Raw genomic sequence first — 18,402 nt, 5'->3', positions numbered from 1 at the left:
CAAATTTTTTTACAGTGTAATTTCATTACCCTACTTGCAATTTGAGGCAGTGAACATGGAGAAATAAATTTGGAAGGGGTATAAAAATTAATGGCAAGTAACCCACTGTCAACACTAGGGACTATATTTGTAAACAACGAAAATCAAGGGACGACAATGGTGGTCTCGGACCGATTTAATAGGGTAGAAAGAGTTGACAAATCTTAAAAAAACTTGGTATGAACAAAGCTTAATGTATTATAACACTGCTTACAAAGTTTCATGACAATAGGATGTATATTATAGACATTAAGTTAAGTTCTATACTCATCTTTGCGTGTAAAATTTTGACGTTAAAATTGAAAAATTTCAACTATCAACATTTGGGGCTTTAAAAATTAAAATATTGCAAAAAAATACTTTTTAAATGCCTTAATATATAACTTATCATGTACTAAAACCAATAGAGTACTCATTTGATTTATCAGACTTGGCATAATTATTCAAAAGTCAAATTTATATGAGCCTGCGCCTAAAAATTCAGGTTTTTCAATGAAGGGGAGCCTTACATGAAGATGTAATATTTTCCAGCAGCTTTAAATTTGTGAAGCTTTTTGGTTATAAATAATCCTTACATATGTATTTAAAAAACTTTAAATGGAAAGATAAGTTACAAATAACATATCATATTAGTTTAAAAGGGTCTTAGGCCAAGTAAGACTGGAAAAAATTTAGGGTCAATTAAGGCCGTGCCACATATTTACATTAAAAAATGCATATTGAGGCTATAAGAAATAAAAATTTGTGTCTTTTTTTATCATTTCTATACTCATGTGACATGATACAACAAATCTGAGCACAAAAAGACTCTTGCAATTAACTTTTCTTACAAGCAGTATGGGCTGAAACAAAGATTTTTGCCTTTTTAGGGAAAAACTTGCATGCAATTTATTCTCAACAGGCTTATATTTAAACCACTTGCTATCCTACAGAAGAAAAGAAATATATTATGTGAAATGGAACAGGTACAATAGACATTGAAAAGTGCATTTGATACAAATTTAGTGAGGTCTTTAATATGGACATCAAATTTTATATACCAAGCTCCCCACTATTGCCTTCATCCAAACAAGGCCTTAGACTAGGGTCATTTATACAACACATTTTGCACATTTTATCTGAGATAAACCTCTTTTCTGTAGATTCAGAGTTCATAAATAAGTAAAAGAAGCAGGTAAAGGCATAGAAACACAAATATTGACACATAAAAACCTGTCAGATAGAAAGTCAGGATGCCATTTATGCATCAATATTGAAAAAGTTATAAAATGTCTATTTTGACCATAAAATGCCAAAATTGGTCTTTTTTGCAGAAATTCTATAAAATAAAAGTTTAAATCCTTCAGTTTCATGCTATTTGACAATTTGACACCATCAAATCATTTAGGGAAGTTGCCAGAGAACAAATTCTATATTTACAGATGTCACCTCTTAGGTCCGAGAACACAATTAAATCGTAGTGCATTTCTTTTAGAACATAAATGAAAATAAAAAAAATCCCACCTGCGCTTTCTCAAAGAAACTTTTACAGTGTGTTGTACTACTTTTGGGACAAATTATATCAAATTTATAGAAAACTTCATCGCCTCTAACTCAAAATATGGACAATTTTATGTTTAGGGCGTCTTGAAATCTTTTGACAGCTTCCGAAGTGCTCATTTTCAACCTTTTTCAGCTGGACCAAATCACTACTTTCCTTTAAAATTCTGGACCCAAATTTTTTTACAGTGTAATTTCATTACCCTACTTGCAATTTGAGGCAGTGAACATGGAGAAATAAATTTGGAAGGGGTATAAAAATTAATGGCAAGTAACCCACTGTCAACACTAGGGACTATATTTGTAAACAACGAAAATCAAGGGACGACAATGGTGGTCTCGGACCGATTTAATAGGGTAGAAAGAGTTGACAAATCTTAAAAAAACTTGGTATGAACAAAGCTTAATGTATTATAACACTGCTTACAAAGTTTCATGACAATAGGATGTATATTATAGACATTAAGTTAAGTTCTATACTCATCTTTGCGTGTAAAATTTTGACGTTAAAATTGAAAAATTTCAACTATCAACATTTGGGGCTTTAAAAATTAAAATATTGCAAAAAAATACTTTTTAAATGCCTTAATATATAACTTATCATGTACTAAAACCAATAGAGTACTCATTTGATTTATCAGACTTGGCATAATTATTCAAAAGTCAAATTTATATGAGCCTGCGCCTAAAAATTCAGGTTTTTCAATGAAGGGGAGCCTTACATGAAGATGTAATATTTTCCAGCAGCTTTAAATTTGTGAAGCTTTTTGGTTATAAATAATCCTTACATATGTATTTAAAAAACTTTAAATGGAAAGATAAGTTACAAATAACATATCATATTAGTTTAAAAGGGTCTTAGGCCAAGTAAGACTGGAAAAAATTTAGGGTCAATTAAGGCCGTGCCACATATTTACATTAAAAAATGCATATTGAGGCTATAAGAAATAAAAATTTGTGTCTTTTTTTATCATTTCTATACTCATGTGACATGATACAACAAATCTGAGCACAAAAAGACTCTTGCAATTAACTTTTCTTACAAGCAGTATGGGCTGAAACAAAGATTTTTGCCTTTTCAGGGAAAAACTTGCATGCAATTTATTCTCAACAGGCTTATATTTAAACCACTTGCTATCCTACAGAAGAAAAGAAATATATTATGTGAAATGGAACAGGTACAATAGACATTGAAAAGTGCATTTGATACAAATTTAGTGAGGTCTTTAATATGGACATCAAATTTTATATACCAAGCTCCCCACTATTGCCTTCATCCAAACAAGGCCTTAGACTAGGGTCATTTATACAACACATTTTGCACATTTTATCTGAGATAAACCTCTTTTCTGTAGATTCAGAGTTCATAAATAAGTAAAAGAAGCAGGTAAAGGCATAGAAACACAAATATTGACACATAAAAACCTGTCAGATAGAAAGTCAGGATGCCATTTATGCATCAATATTGAAAAAGTTATAAAATGTCTATTTTGACCATAAAATGCCAAAATTGGTCATTTTTGCAGAAATTCTATAAAATAAAAGTTTAAATCCTTCAGTTTCATGCTATTTGACAAGTTGACACCATCAAATCATTTAGGGAAGTTGCCAGAGAACAAATTCTATATTTACAGATGTCACCTCTTAGGTCCGAGAACACAATTAAATCGTAGTGCATTTCTTTTAGAACATAAATGAAAATAAAAAAAATCCCACCTGCGCTTTCTCAAAGAAACTTTTACAGTGTGTTGTACTACTTTTGGGACAAATTATATCAAATTTATAGAAAACTTCATCGCCTCTAACTCAAAATATGGACAATTTTATGTTTAGGGCGTCTTGAAATCTTTTGACAGCTTCCGAAGTGCTCATTTTCAACCTTTTTCAGCTGGACCAAATCACTACTTTCCTTTAAAATTCTGGACCCAAATTTTTTTACAGTGTAATTTCATTACCCTACTTGCAATTTGAGGCAGTGAACATGGAGAAATAAATTTGGAAGGGGTATAAAAATTAATGGCAAGTAACCCACTGTCAACACTAGGGACTATATTTGTAAACAACGAAAATCAAGGGACGACAATGGTGGTCTCGGACCGATTTAATAGGGTAGAAAGAGTTGACAAATCTTAAAAAAACTTGGTATGAACAAAGCTTAATGTATTATAACACTGCTTACAAAGTTTCATGACAATAGGATGTATATTATAGACATTAAGTTAAGTTCTATACTCATCTTTGCGTGTAAAATTTTGACGTTAAAATTGAAAAATTTCAACTATCAACATTTGGGGCTTTAAAAATTAAAATATTGCAAAAAAATACTTTTTAAATGCCTTAATATATAACTTATCATGTACTAAAACCAATAGAGTACTCATTTGATTTATCAGACTTGGCATAATTATTCAAAAGTCAAATTTATATGAGCCTGCGCCTAAAAATTCAGGTTTTTCAATGAAGGGGAGCCTTACATGAAGATGTAATATTTTCCAGCAGCTTTAAATTTGTGAAGCTTTTTGGTTATAAATAATCCTTACATATGTATTTAAAAAACTTTAAATGGAAAGATAAGTTACAAATAACATATCATATTAGTTTAAAAGGGTCTTAGGCCAAGTAAGACTGGAAAAAATTTAGGGTCAATTAAGGCCGTGCCACATATTTACATTAAAAAATGCATATTGAGGCTATAAGAAATAAAAATTTGTGTCTTTTTTTATCATTTCTATACTCATGTGACATGATACAACAAATCTGAGCACAAAAAGACTCTTGCAATTAACTTTTCTTACAAGCAGTATGGGCTGAAACAAAGATTTTTGCCTTTTCAGGGAAAAACTTGCATGCAATTTATTCTCAACAGGCTTATATTTAAACCACTTGCTATCCTACAGAAGAAAAGAAATATATTATGTGAAATGGAACAGGTACAATAGACATTGAAAAGTGCATTTGATACAAATTTAGTGAGGTCTTTAATATGGACATCAAATTTTATATACCAAGCTCCCCACTATTGCCTTCATCCAAACAAGGCCTTAGACTAGGGTCATTTATACAACACATTTTGCACATTTTATCTGAGATAAACCTCTTTTCTGTAGATTCAGAGTTCATAAATAAGTAAAAGAAGCAGGTAAAGGCATAGAAACACAAATATTGACACATAAAAACCTGTCAGATAGAAAGTCAGGATGCCATTTATGCATCAATATTGAAAAAGTTATAAAATGTCTATTTTGACCATAAAATGCCAAAATTGGTCATTTTTGCAGAAATTCTATAAAATAAAAGTTTAAATCCTTCAGTTTCATGCTATTTGACAAGTTGACACCATCAAATCATTTAGGGAAGTTGCCAGAGAACAAATTCTATATTTACAGATGTCACCTCTTAGGTCCGAGAACACAATTAAATCGTAGTGCATTTCTTTTAGAACATAAATGAAAATAAAAAAAATCCCACCTGCGCTTTCTCAAAGAAACTTTTACAGTGTGTTGTACTACTTTTGGGACAAATTATATCAAATTTATAGAAAACTTCATCGCCTCTAACTCAAAATATGGACAATTTTATGTTTAGGGCGTCTTGAAATCTTTTGACAGCTTCCGAAGTGCTCATTTTCAACCTTTTTCAGCTGGACCAAATCACTACTTTCCTTTAAAATTCTGGACCCAAATTTTTTTACAGTGTAATTTCATTACCCTACTTGCAATTTGAGGCAGTGAACATGGAGAAATAAATTTGGAAGGGGTATAAAAATTAATGGCAAGTAACCCACTGTCAACACTAGGGACTATATTTGTAAACAACGAAAATCAAGGGACGACAATGGTGGTCTCGGACCGATTTAATAGGGTAGAAAGAGTTGACAAATCTTAAAAAAACTTGGTATGAACAAAGCTTAATGTATTATAACACTGCTTACAAAGTTTCATGACAGTAGGATGTATATTATAGACATTAAGTTAAGTTCTATACTCATCTTTGCGTGTAAAATTTTGACGTTAAAATTGAAAAATTTCAACTATCAACATTTGGGGCTTTAAAAATTAAAATATTGCAAAAAAATACTTTTTAAATGCCTTAATATATAACTTATCATGTACTAAAACCAATAGAGTACTCATTTGATTTATCAGACTTGGCATAATTATTCAAAAGTCAAATTTATATGAGCCTGCGCCTAAAAATTCAGGTTTTTCAATGAAGGGGAGCCTTACATGAAGATGTAATATTTTCCAGCAACTTTAAATTTGTGAAGCTTTTTGGTTATAAATAATCCTTACATATGTATTTAAAAAACTTTAAATGGAAAGATAAGTTACAAATAACATATCATATTAGTTTAAAAGGGTCTTAGGCCAAGTAAGACTGGAAAAAATTTAGGGTCAATTAAGGCCGTGCCACATATTTACATTAAAAAATGCATATTGAGGCTATAAGAAATAAAAATTTGTGTCTTTTTTTATCATTTCTATACTCATGTGACATGATACAACAAATCTGAGCACAAAAAGACTCTTGCAATTAACTTTTCTTACAAGCAGTATGGGCTGAAACAAAGATTTTTGCCTTTTCAGGGAAAAACTTGCATGCAATTTATTCTCAACAGGCTTATATTTAAACCACTTGCTATCCTACAGAAGAAAAGAAATATATTATGTGAAATGGAACAGGTACAATAGACATTGAAAAGTGCATTTGATACAAATTTAGTGAGGTCTTTAATATGGACATCAAATTTTATATACCAAGCTCCCCACTATTGCCTTCATCCAAACAAGGCCTTAGACTAGGGTCATTTATACAACACATTTTGCACATTTTATCTGAGATAAACCTCTTTTCTGTAGATTCAGAGTTCATAAATAAGTAAAAGAAGCAGGTAAAGGCATAGAAACACAAATATTGACACATAAAAACCTGTCAGATAGAAAGTCAGGATGCCATTTATGCATCAATATTGAAAAAGTTATAAAATGTCTATTTTGACCATAAAATGCCAAAATTGGTCATTTTTGCAGAAATTCTATAAAATAAAAGTTTAAATCCTTCAGTTTCATGCTATTTGACAAGTTGACACCATCAAATCATTTAGGGAAGTTGCCAGAGAACAAATTCTATATTTACAGATGTCACCTCTTAGGTCCGAGAACACAATTAAATCGTAGTGCATTTCTTTTAGAACATAAATGAAAATAAAAAAAATCCCACCTGCGCTTTCTCAAAGAAACTTTTACAGTGTGTTGTACTACTTTTGGGACAAATTATATCAAATTTATAGAAAACTTCATCGCCTCTAACTCAAAATATGGACAATTTTATGTTTAGGGCGTCTTGAAATCTTTTGACAGCTTCCGAAGTGCTCATTTTCAACCTTTTTCAGCTGGACCAAATCACTACTTTCCTTTAAAATTCTGGACCCAAATTTTTTTACAGTGTAATTTCATTACCCTACTTGCAATTTGAGGCAGTGAACATGGAGAAATAAATTTGGAAGGGGTATAAAAATTAATGGCAAGTAACCCACTGTCAACACTAGGGACTATATTTGTAAACAACGAAAATCAAGGGACGACAATGGTGGTCTCGGACCGATTTAATAGGGTAGAAAGAGTTGACAAATCTTAAAAAAACTTGGTATGAACAAAGCTTAATGTATTATAACACTGCTTACAAAGTTTCATGACAATAGGATGTATATTATAGACATTAAGTTAAGTTCTATACTCATCTTTGCGTGTAAAATTTTGACGTTAAAATTGAAAAATTTCAACTATCAACATTTGGGGCTTTAAAAATTAAAATATTGCAAAAAAATACTTTTTAAATGCCTTAATATATAACTTATCATGTACTAAAACCAATAGAGTACTCATTTGATTTATCAGACTTGGCATAATTATTCAAAAGTCAAATTTATATGAGCCTGCGCCTAAAAATTCAGGTTTTTCAATGAAGGGGAGCCTTACATGAAGATGTAATATTTTCCAGCAGCTTTAAATTTGTGAAGCTTTTTGGTTATAAATAATCCTTACATATGTATTTAAAAAACTTTAAATGGAAAGATAAGTTACAAATAACATATCATATTAGTTTAAAAGGGTCTTAGGCCAAGTAAGACTGGAAAAAATTTAGGGTCAATTAAGGCCGTGCCACATATTTACATTAAAAAATGCATATTGAGGCTATAAGAAATAAAAATTTGTGTCTTTTTTTATCATTTCTATACTCATGTGACATGATACAACAAATCTGAGCACAAAAAGACTCTTGCAATTAACTTTTCTTACAAGCAGTATGGGCTGAAACAAAGATTTTTGCCTTTTCAGGGAAAAACTTGCATGCAATTTATTCTCAACAGGCTTATATTTAAACCACTTGCTATCCTACAGAAGAAAAGAAATATATTATGTGAAATGGAACAGGTACAATAGACATTGAAAAGTGCATTTGATACAAATTTAGTGAGGTCTTTAATATGGACATCAAATTTTATATACCAAGCTCCCCACTATTGCCTTCATCCAAACAAGGCCTTAGACTAGGGTCATTTATACAACACATTTTGCACATTTTATCTGAGATAAACCTCTTTTCTGTAGATTCAGAGTTCATAAATAAGTAAAAGAAGCAGGTAAAGGCATAGAAACACAAATATTGACACATAAAAACCTGTCAGATAGAAAGTCAGGATGCCATTTATGCATCAATATTGAAAAAGTTATAAAATGTCTATTTTGACCATAAAATGCCAAAATTGGTCATTTTTGCAGAAATTCTATAAAATAAAAGTTTAAATCCTTCAGTTTCATGCTATTTGACAAGTTGACACCATCAAATCATTTAGGGAAGTTGCCAGAGAACAAATTCTATATTTACAGATGTCACCTCTTAGGTCCGAGAACACAATTAAATCGTAGTGCATTTCTTTTAGAACATAAATGAAAATAAAAAAAATCCCACCTGCGCTTTCTCAAAGAAACTTTTACAGTGTGTTGTACTACTTTTGGGACAAATTATATCAAATTTATAGAAAACTTCATCGCCTCTAACTCAAAATATGGACAATTTTATGTTTAGGGCGTCTTGAAATCTTTTGACAGCTTCCGAAGTGCTCATTTTCAACCTTTTTCAGCTGGACCAAATCACTACTTTCCTTTAAAATTCTGGACCCAAATTTTTTTACAGTGTAATTTCATTACCCTACTTGCAATTTGAGGCAGTGAACATGGAGAAATAAATTTGGAAGGGGTATAAAAATTAATGGCAAGTAACCCACTGTCAACACTAGGGACTATATTTGTAAACAACGAAAATCAAGGGACGACAATGGTGGTCTCGGACCGATTTAATAGGGTAGAAAGAGTTGACAAATCTTAAAAAAACTTGGTATGAACAAAGCTTAATGTATTATAACACTGCTTACAAAGTTTCATGACAATAGGATGTATATTATAGACATTAAGTTAAGTTCTATACTCATCTTTGCGTGTAAAATTTTGACGTTAAAATTGAAAAATTTCAACTATCAACATTTGGGGCTTTAAAAATTAAAATATTGCAAAAAAATACTTTTTAAATGCCTTAATATATAACTTATCATGTACTAAAACCAATAGAGTACTCATTTGATTTATCAGACTTGGCATAATTATTCAAAAGTCAAATTTATATGAGCCTGCGCCTAAAAATTCAGGTTTTTCAATGAAGGGGAGCCTTACATGAAGATGTAATATTTTCCAGCAGCTTTAAATTTGTGAAGCTTTTTGGTTATAAATAATCCTTACATATGTATTTAAAAAACTTTAAATGGAAAGATAAGTTACAAATAACATATCATATTAGTTTAAAAGGGTCTTAGGCCAAGTAAGACTGGAAAAAATTTAGGGTCAATTAAGGCCGTGCCACATATTTACATTAAAAAATGCATATTGAGGCTATAAGAAATAAAAATTTGTGTCTTTTTTTATCATTTCTATACTCATGTGACATGATACAACAAATCTGAGCACAAAAAGACTCTTGCAATTAACTTTTCTTACAAGCAGTATGGGCTGAAACAAAGATTTTTGCCTTTTCAGGGAAAAACTTGCATGCAATTTATTCTCAACAGGCTTATATTTAAACCACTTGCTATCCTACAGAAGAAAAGAAATATATTATGTGAAATGGAACAGGTACAATAGACATTGAAAAGTGCATTTGATACAAATTTAGTGAGGTCTTTAATATGGACATCAAATTTTATATACCAAGCTCCCCACTATTGCCTTCATCCAAACAAGGCCTTAGACTAGGGTCATTTATACAACACATTTTGCACATTTTATCTGAGATAAACCTCTTTTCTGTAGATTCAGAGTTCATAAATAAGTAAAAGAAGCAGGTAAAGGCATAGAAACACAAATATTGACACATAAAAACCTGTCAGATAGAAAGTCAGGATGCCATTTATGCATCAATATTGAAAAAGTTATAAAATGTCTATTTTGACCATAAAATGCCAAAATTGGTCATTTTTGCAGAAATTCTATAAAATAAAAGTTTAAATCCTTCAGTTTCATGCTATTTGACAAGTTGACACCATCAAATCATTTAGGGAAGTTGCCAGAGAACAAATTCTATATTTACAGATGTCACCTCTTAGGTCCGAGAACACAATTAAATCGTAGTGCATTTCTTTTAGAACATAAATGAAAATAAAAAAAATCCCACCTGCGCTTTCTCAAAGAAACTTTTACAGTGTGTTGTACTACTTTTGGGACAAATTATATCAAATTTATAGAAAACTTCATCGCCTCTAACTCAAAATATGGACAATTTTATGTTTAGGGCGTCTTGAAATCTTTTGACAGCTTCCGAAGTGCTCATTTTCAACCTTTTTCAGCTGGACCAAATCACTACTTTCCTTTAAAATTCTGGACCCAAATTTTTTTACAGTGTAATTTCATTACCCTACTTGCAATTTGAGGCAGTGAACATGGAGAAATAAATTTGGAAGGGGTATAAAAATTAATGGCAAGTAACCCACTGTCAACACTAGGGACTATATTTGTAAACAACGAAAATCAAGGGACGACAATGGTGGTCTCGGACCGATTTAATAGGGTAGAAAGAGTTGACAAATCTTAAAAAAACTTGGTATGAACAAAGCTTAATGTATTATAACACTGCTTACAAAGTTTCATGACAATAGGATGTATATTATAGACATTAAGTTAAGTTCTATACTCATCTTTGCGTGTAAAATTTTGACGTTAAAATTGAAAAATTTCAACTATCAACATTTGGGGCTTTAAAAATTAAAATATTGCAAAAAAATACTTTTTAAATGCCTTAATATATAACTTATCATGTACTAAAACCAATAGAGTACTCATTTGATTTATCAGACTTGGCATAATTATTCAAAAGTCAAATTTATATGAGCCTGCGCCTAAAAATTCAGGTTTTTCAATGAAGGGGAGCCTTACATGAAGATGTAATATTTTCCAGCAGCTTTAAATTTGTGAAGCTTTTTGGTTATAAATAATCCTTACATATGTATTTAAAAAACTTTAAATGGAAAGATAAGTTACAAATAACATATCATATTAGTTTAAAAGGGTCTTAGGCCAAGTAAGACTGGAAAAAATTTAGGGTCAATTAAGGCCGTGCCACATATTTACATTAAAAAATGCATATTGAGGCTATAAGAAATAAAAATTTGTGTCTTTTTTTATCATTTCTATACTCATGTGACATGATACAACAAATCTGAGCACAAAAAGACTCTTGCAATTAACTTTTCTTACAAGCAGTATGGGCTGAAACAAAGATTTTTGCCTTTTCAGGGAAAAACTTGCATGCAATTTATTCTCAACAGGCTTATATTTAAACCACTTGCTATCCTACAGAAGAAAAGAAATATATTATGTGAAATGGAACAGGTACAATAGACATTGAAAAGTGCATTTGATACAAATTTAGTGAGGTCTTTAATATGGACATCAAATTTTATATACCAAGCTCCCCACTATTGCCTTCATCCAAACAAGGCCTTAGACTAGGGTCATTTATACAACACATTTTGCACATTTTATCTGAGATAAACCTCTTTTCTGTAGATTCAGAGTTCATAAATAAGTAAAAGAAGCAGGTAAAGGCATAGAAACACAAATATTGACACATAAAAACCTGTCAGATAGAAAGTCAGGATGCCATTTATGCATCAATATTGAAAAAGTTATAAAATGTCTATTTTGACCATAAAATGCCAAAATTGGTCATTTTTGCAGAAATTCTATAAAATAAAAGTTTAAATCCTTCAGTTTCATGCTATTTGACAAGTTGACACCATCAAATCATTTAGGGAAGTTGCCAGAGAACAAATTCTATATTTACAGATGTCACCTCTTAGGTCCGAGAACACAATTAAATCGTAGTGCATTTCTTTTAGAACATAAATGAAAATAAAAAAAATCCCACCTGCGCTTTCTCAAAGAAACTTTTACAGTGTGTTGTACTACTTTTGGGACAAATTATATCAAATTTATAGAAAACTTCATCGCCTCTAACTCAAAATATGGACAATTTTATGTTTAGGGCGTCTTGAAATCTTTTGACAGCTTCCGAAGTGCTCATTTTCAACCTTTTTCAGCTGGACCAAATCACTACTTTCCTTTAAAATTCTGGACCCAAATTTTTTTACAGTGTAATTTCATTACCCTACTTGCAATTTGAGGCAGTGAACATGGAGAAATAAATTTGGAAGGGGTATAAAAATTAATGGCAAGTAACCCACTGTCAACACTAGGGACTATATTTGTAAACAACGAAAATCAAGGGACAACAATGGTGGTCTCGGACCGATTTAATAGGGTAGAAAGAGTTGACAAATCTTAAAAAAACTTGGTATGAACAAAGCTTAATGTATTATAACACTGCTTACAAAGTTTCATGACAATAGGATGTATATTATAGACATTAAGTTAAGTTCTATACTCATCTTTGCGTGTAAAATTTTGACGTTAAAATTGAAAAATTTCAACTATCAACATTTGGGGCTTTAAAAATTAAAATATTGCAAAAAAATACTTTTTAAATGCCTTAATATATAACTTATCATGTACTAAAACCAATAGAGTACTCATTTGATTTATCAGACTTGGCATAATTATTCAAAAGTCAAATTTATATGAGCCTGCGCCTAAAAATTCAGGTTTTTCAATGAAGGGGAGCCTTACATGAAGATGTAATATTTTCCAGCAGCTTTAAATTTGTGAAGCTTTTTGGTTATAAATAATCCTTACATATGTATTTAAAAAACTTTAAATGGAAAGATAAGTTACAAATAACATATCATATTAGTTTAAAAGGGTCTTAGGCCAAGTAAGACTGGAAAAAATTTAGGGTCAATTAAGGCCGTGCCACATATTTACATTAAAAAATGCATATTGAGGCTATAAGAAATAAAAATTTGTGTCTTTTTTTATCATTTCTATACTCATGTGACATGATACAACAAATCTGAGCACAAAAAGACTCTTGCAATTAACTTTTCTTACAAGCAGTATGGGCTGAAACAAAGATTTTTGCCTTTTCAGGGAAAAACTTGCATGCAATTTATTCTCAACAGGCTTATATTTAAACCACTTGCTATCCTACAGAAGAAAAGAAATATATTATGTGAAATGGAACAGGTACAATAGACATTGAAAAGTGCATTTGATACAAATTTAGTGAGGTCTTTAATATGGACATCAAATTTTATATACCAAGCTCCCCACTATTGCCTTCATCCAAACAAGGCCTTAGACTAGGGTCATTTATACAACACATTTTGCACATTTTATCTGAGATAAACCTCTTTTCTGTAGATTCAGAGTTCATAAATAAGTAAAAGAAGCAGGTAAAGGCATAGAAACACAAATATTGACACATAAAAACCTGTCAGATAGAAAGTCAGGATGCCATTTATGCATCAATATTGAAAAAGTTATAAAATGTCTATTTTGACCATAAAATGCCAAAATTGGTCATTTTTGCAGAAATTCTATAAAATAAAAGTTTAAATCCTTCAGTTTCATGCTATTTGACAAGTTGACACCATCAAATCATTTAGGGAAGTTGCCAGAGAACAAATTCTATATTTACAGATGTCACCTCTTAGGTCCGAGAACACAATTAAATCGTAGTGCATTTCTTTTAGAACATAAATGAAAATAAAAAAAATCCCACCTGCGCTTTCTCAAAGAAACTTTTACAGTGTGTTGTACTACTTTTGGGACAAATTATATCAAATTTATAGAAAACTTCATCGCCTCTAACTCAAAATATGGACAATTTTATGTTTAGGGCGTCTTGAAATCTTTTGACAGCTTCCGAAGTGCTCATTTTCAACCTTTTTCAGCTGGACCAAATCACTACTTTCCTTTAAAATTCTGGACCCAAATTTTTTTACAGTGTAATTTCATTACCCTACTTGCAATTTGAGGCAGTGAACATGGAGAAATAAATTTGGAAGGGGTATAAAAATTAATGGCAAGTAACCCACTGTCAACACTAGGGACTATATTTGTAAACAACGAAAATCAAGGGACGACAATGGTGGTCTCGGACCGATTTAATAGGGTAGAAAGAGTTGACAAATCTTAAAAAAACTTGGTATGAACAAAGCTTAATGTATTATAACACTGCTTACAAAGTTTCATGACAATAGGATGTATATTATAGACATTAAGTTAAGTTCTATACTCATCTTTGCGTGTAAAATTTTGACGTTAAAATTGAAAAATTTCAACTATCAACATTTGGGGCTTTAAAAATTAAAATATTGCAAAAAAATACTTTTTAAATGCCTTAATATATAACTTATCATGTACTAAAACCAATAGAGTACTCATTTGATTTATCAGACTTGGCATAATTATTCAAAAGTCAAATTTATATGAGCCTGCGCCTAAAAATTCAGGTTTTTCAATGAAGGGGAGCCTTACATGAAGATGTAATATTTTCCAGCAGCTTTAAATTTGTGAAGCTTTTTGGTTATAAATAATCCTTACATATGTATTTAAAAAACTTTAAATGGAAAGATAAGTTACAAATAACATATCATATTAGTTTAAAAGGGTCTTAGGCCAAGTAAGACTGGAAAAAATTTAGGGTCAATTAAGGCCGTGCCACATATTTACATTAAAAAATGCATATTGAGGCTATAAGAAATAAAAATTTGTGTCTTTTTTTATCATTTCTATACTCATGTGACATGATACAACAAATCTGAGCACAAAAAGACTCTTGCAATTAACTTTTCTTACAAGCAGTATGGGCTGAAACAAAGATTTTTGCCTTTTCAGGGAAAAACTTGCATGCAATTTATTCTCAACAGGCTTATATTTAAACCACTTGCTATCCTACAGAAGAAAAGAAATATATTATGTGAAATGGAACAGGTACAATAGACATTGAAAAGTGCATTTGATACAAATTTAGTGAGGTCTTTAATATGGACATCAAATTTTATATACCAAGCTCCCCACTATTGCCTTCATCCAAACAAGGCCTTAGACTAGGGTCATTTATACAACACATTTTGCACATTTTATCTGAGATAAACCTCTTTTCTGTAGATTCAGAGTTCATAAATAAGTAAAAGAAGCAGGTAAAGGCATAGAAACACAAATATTGACACATAAAAACCTGTCAGATAGAAAGTCAGGATGCCATTTATGCATCAATATTGAAAAAGTTATAAAATGTCTATTTTGACCATAAAATGCCAAAATTGGTCATTTTTGCAGAAATTCTATAAAATAAAAGTTTAAATCCTTCAGTTTCATGCTATTTGACAAGTTGACACCATCAAATCATTTAGGGAAGTTGCCAGAGAACAAATTCTATATTTACAGATGTCACCTCTTAGGTCCGAGAACACAATTAAATCGTAGTGCATTTCTTTTAGAACATAAATGAAAATAAAAAAAATCCCACCTGCGCTTTCTCAAAGAAACTTTTACAGTGTGTTGTACTACTTTTGGGACAAATTATATCAAATTTATAGAAAACTTCATCGCCTCTAACTCAAAATATGGACAATTTTATGTTTAGGGCGTCTTGAAATCTTTTGACAGCTTCCGAAGTGCTCATTTTCAACCTTTTTCAGCTGGACCAAATCACTACTTTCCTTTAAAATTCTGGACCCAAATTTTTTTACAGTGTAATTTCATTACCCTACTTGCAATTTGAGGCAGTGAACATGGAGAAATAAATTTGGAAGGGGTATAAAAATTAATGGCAAGTAACCCACTGTCAACACTAGGGACTATATTTGTAAACAACGAAAATCAAGGGACGACAATGGTGGTCTCGGACCGATTTAATAGGGTAGAAAGAGTTGACAAATCTTAAAAAAACTTGGTATGAACAAAGCTTAATGTATTATAACACTGCTTACAAAGTTTCATGACAATAGGATGTATATTATAGACATTAAGTTAAGTTCTATACTCATCTTTGCGTGTAAAATTTTGACGTTAAAATTGAAAAATTTCAACTATCAACATTTGGGGCTTTAAAAATTAAAATATTGCAAAAAAATACTTTTTAAATGCCTTAATATATAACTTATCATGTACTAAAACCAATAGAGTACTCATTTGATTTATCAGACTTGGCATAATTATTCAAAAGTCAAATTTATATGAGCCTGCGCCTAAAAATTCAGGTTTTTCAATGAAGGGGAGCCTTACATGAAGATGTAATATTTTCCAGCAACTTTAAATTTGTGAAGCTTTTTGGTTATAAATAATCCTTACATATGTATTTAAAAAACTTTAAATGGAAAGATAAGTTACAAATAACATATCATATTAGTTTAAAAGGGTCTTAGGCCAAGTAAGACTGGAAAAAATTTAGGGTCAATTAAGGCCGTGCCACATATTTACATTAAAAAATGCATATTGAGGCTATAAGAAATAAAAATTTGTGTCTTTTTTTATCATTTCTATACTCATGTGACATGATACAACAAATCTGAGCACAAAAAGACTCTTGCAATTAACTTTTCTTACAAGCAGTATGGGCTGAAACAAAGATTTTTGCCTTTTTAGGGAAAAACTTGCATGCAATTTATTCTCAACAGGCTTATATTTAAACCACTTGCTATCCTACAGAAGAAAAGAAATATATTATGTGAAATGGAACAGGTACAATAGACATTGAAAAGTGCATTTGATACAAATTTAGTGAGGTCTTTAATATGGACATCAAATTTTATATACCAAGCTCCCCACTATTGCCTTCATCCAAACAAGGCCTTAGACTAGGGTCATTTATACAACACATTTTGCACATTTTATCTGAGATAAACCTCTTTTCTGTAGATTCAGAGTTCATAAATAAGTAAAAGAAGCAGGTAAAGGCATAGAAACACAAATATTGACACATAAAAACCTGTCAGATAGAAAGTCAGGATGCCATTTATGCATCAATATTGAAAAAGTTATAAAATGTCTATTTTGACCATAAAATGCCAAAATTGGTCATTTTTGCAGAAATTCTATAAAATAAAAGTTTAAATCCTTCAGTTTCATGCTATTTGACAAGTTGACACCATCAAATCATTTAGGGAAGTTGCCAGAGAACAAATTCTATATTTACAGATGTCACCTCTTAGGTCCGAGAACACAATTAAATCGTAGTGCATTTCTTTTAGAACATAAATGAAAATAAAAAAAATCCCACCTGCGCTTTCTCAAAGAAACTTTTACAGTGTGTTGTACTACTTTTGGGACAAATTATATCAAATTTATAGAAAACTTCATCGCCTCTAACTCAAAATATGGACAATTTTATGTTTAGGGCGTCTTGAAATCTTTTGACAGCTTCCGAAGTGCTCATTTTCAACCTTTTTCAGCTGGACCAAATCACTACTTTCCTTTAAAATTCTGGACCCAAATTTTTTTACAGTGTAATTTCATTACCCTACTTGCAATTTGAGGCAGTGAACATGGAGAAATAAATTTGGAAGGGGTATAAAAATTAATGGCAAGTAACCCACTGTCAACACTAGGGACTATATTTGTAAACAACGAAAATCAAGGGACGACAATGGTGGTCTCGGACCGATTTAATAGGGTAGAAAGAGTTGACAAATCTTAAAAAAACTTGGTATGAACAAAGCTTAATGTATTATAACACTGCTTACAAAGTTTCATGACAATAGGATGTATATTATAGACATTAAGTTAAGTTCTATACTCATCTTTGCGTGTAAAATTTTGACGTTAAAATTGAAAAATTTCAACTATCAACATTTGGGGCTTTAAAAATTAAAATATTGCAAAAAAATACTTTTTAAATGCCTTAATATATAACTTATCATGTACTAAAACCAATAGAGTACTCATTTGATTTATCAGACTTGGCATAATTATTCAAAAGTCAAATTTATATGAGCCTGCGCCTAAAAATTCAGGTTTTTCAATGAAGGGGAGCCTTACATGAAGATGTAATATTTTCCAGCAGCTTTAAATTTGTGAAGCTTTTTGGTTATAAATAATCCTTACATATGTATTTAAAAAACTTTAAATGGAAAGATAAGTTACAAATAACATATCATATTAGTTTAAAAGGGTCTTAGGCCAAGTAAGACTGGAAAAAATTTAGGGTCAATTAAGGCCGTGCCACATATTTACATTAAAAAATGCATATTGAGGCTATAAGAAATAAAAATTTGTGTCTTTTTTTATCATTTCTATACTCATGTGACATGATACAACAAATCTGAGCACAAAAAGACTCTTGCAATTAACTTTTCTTACAAGCAGTATGGGC

This window comes from Mytilus trossulus, chromosome 6 (assembly GCF_036588685.1).
Source record: "Mytilus trossulus isolate FHL-02 chromosome 6, PNRI_Mtr1.1.1.hap1, whole genome shotgun sequence".
NCBI classification, from domain to species: Eukaryota; Metazoa; Mollusca; class Bivalvia; order Mytilida; family Mytilidae; genus Mytilus; species Mytilus trossulus.
Note: the sequence above shows the minus strand (reverse complement) of the source record.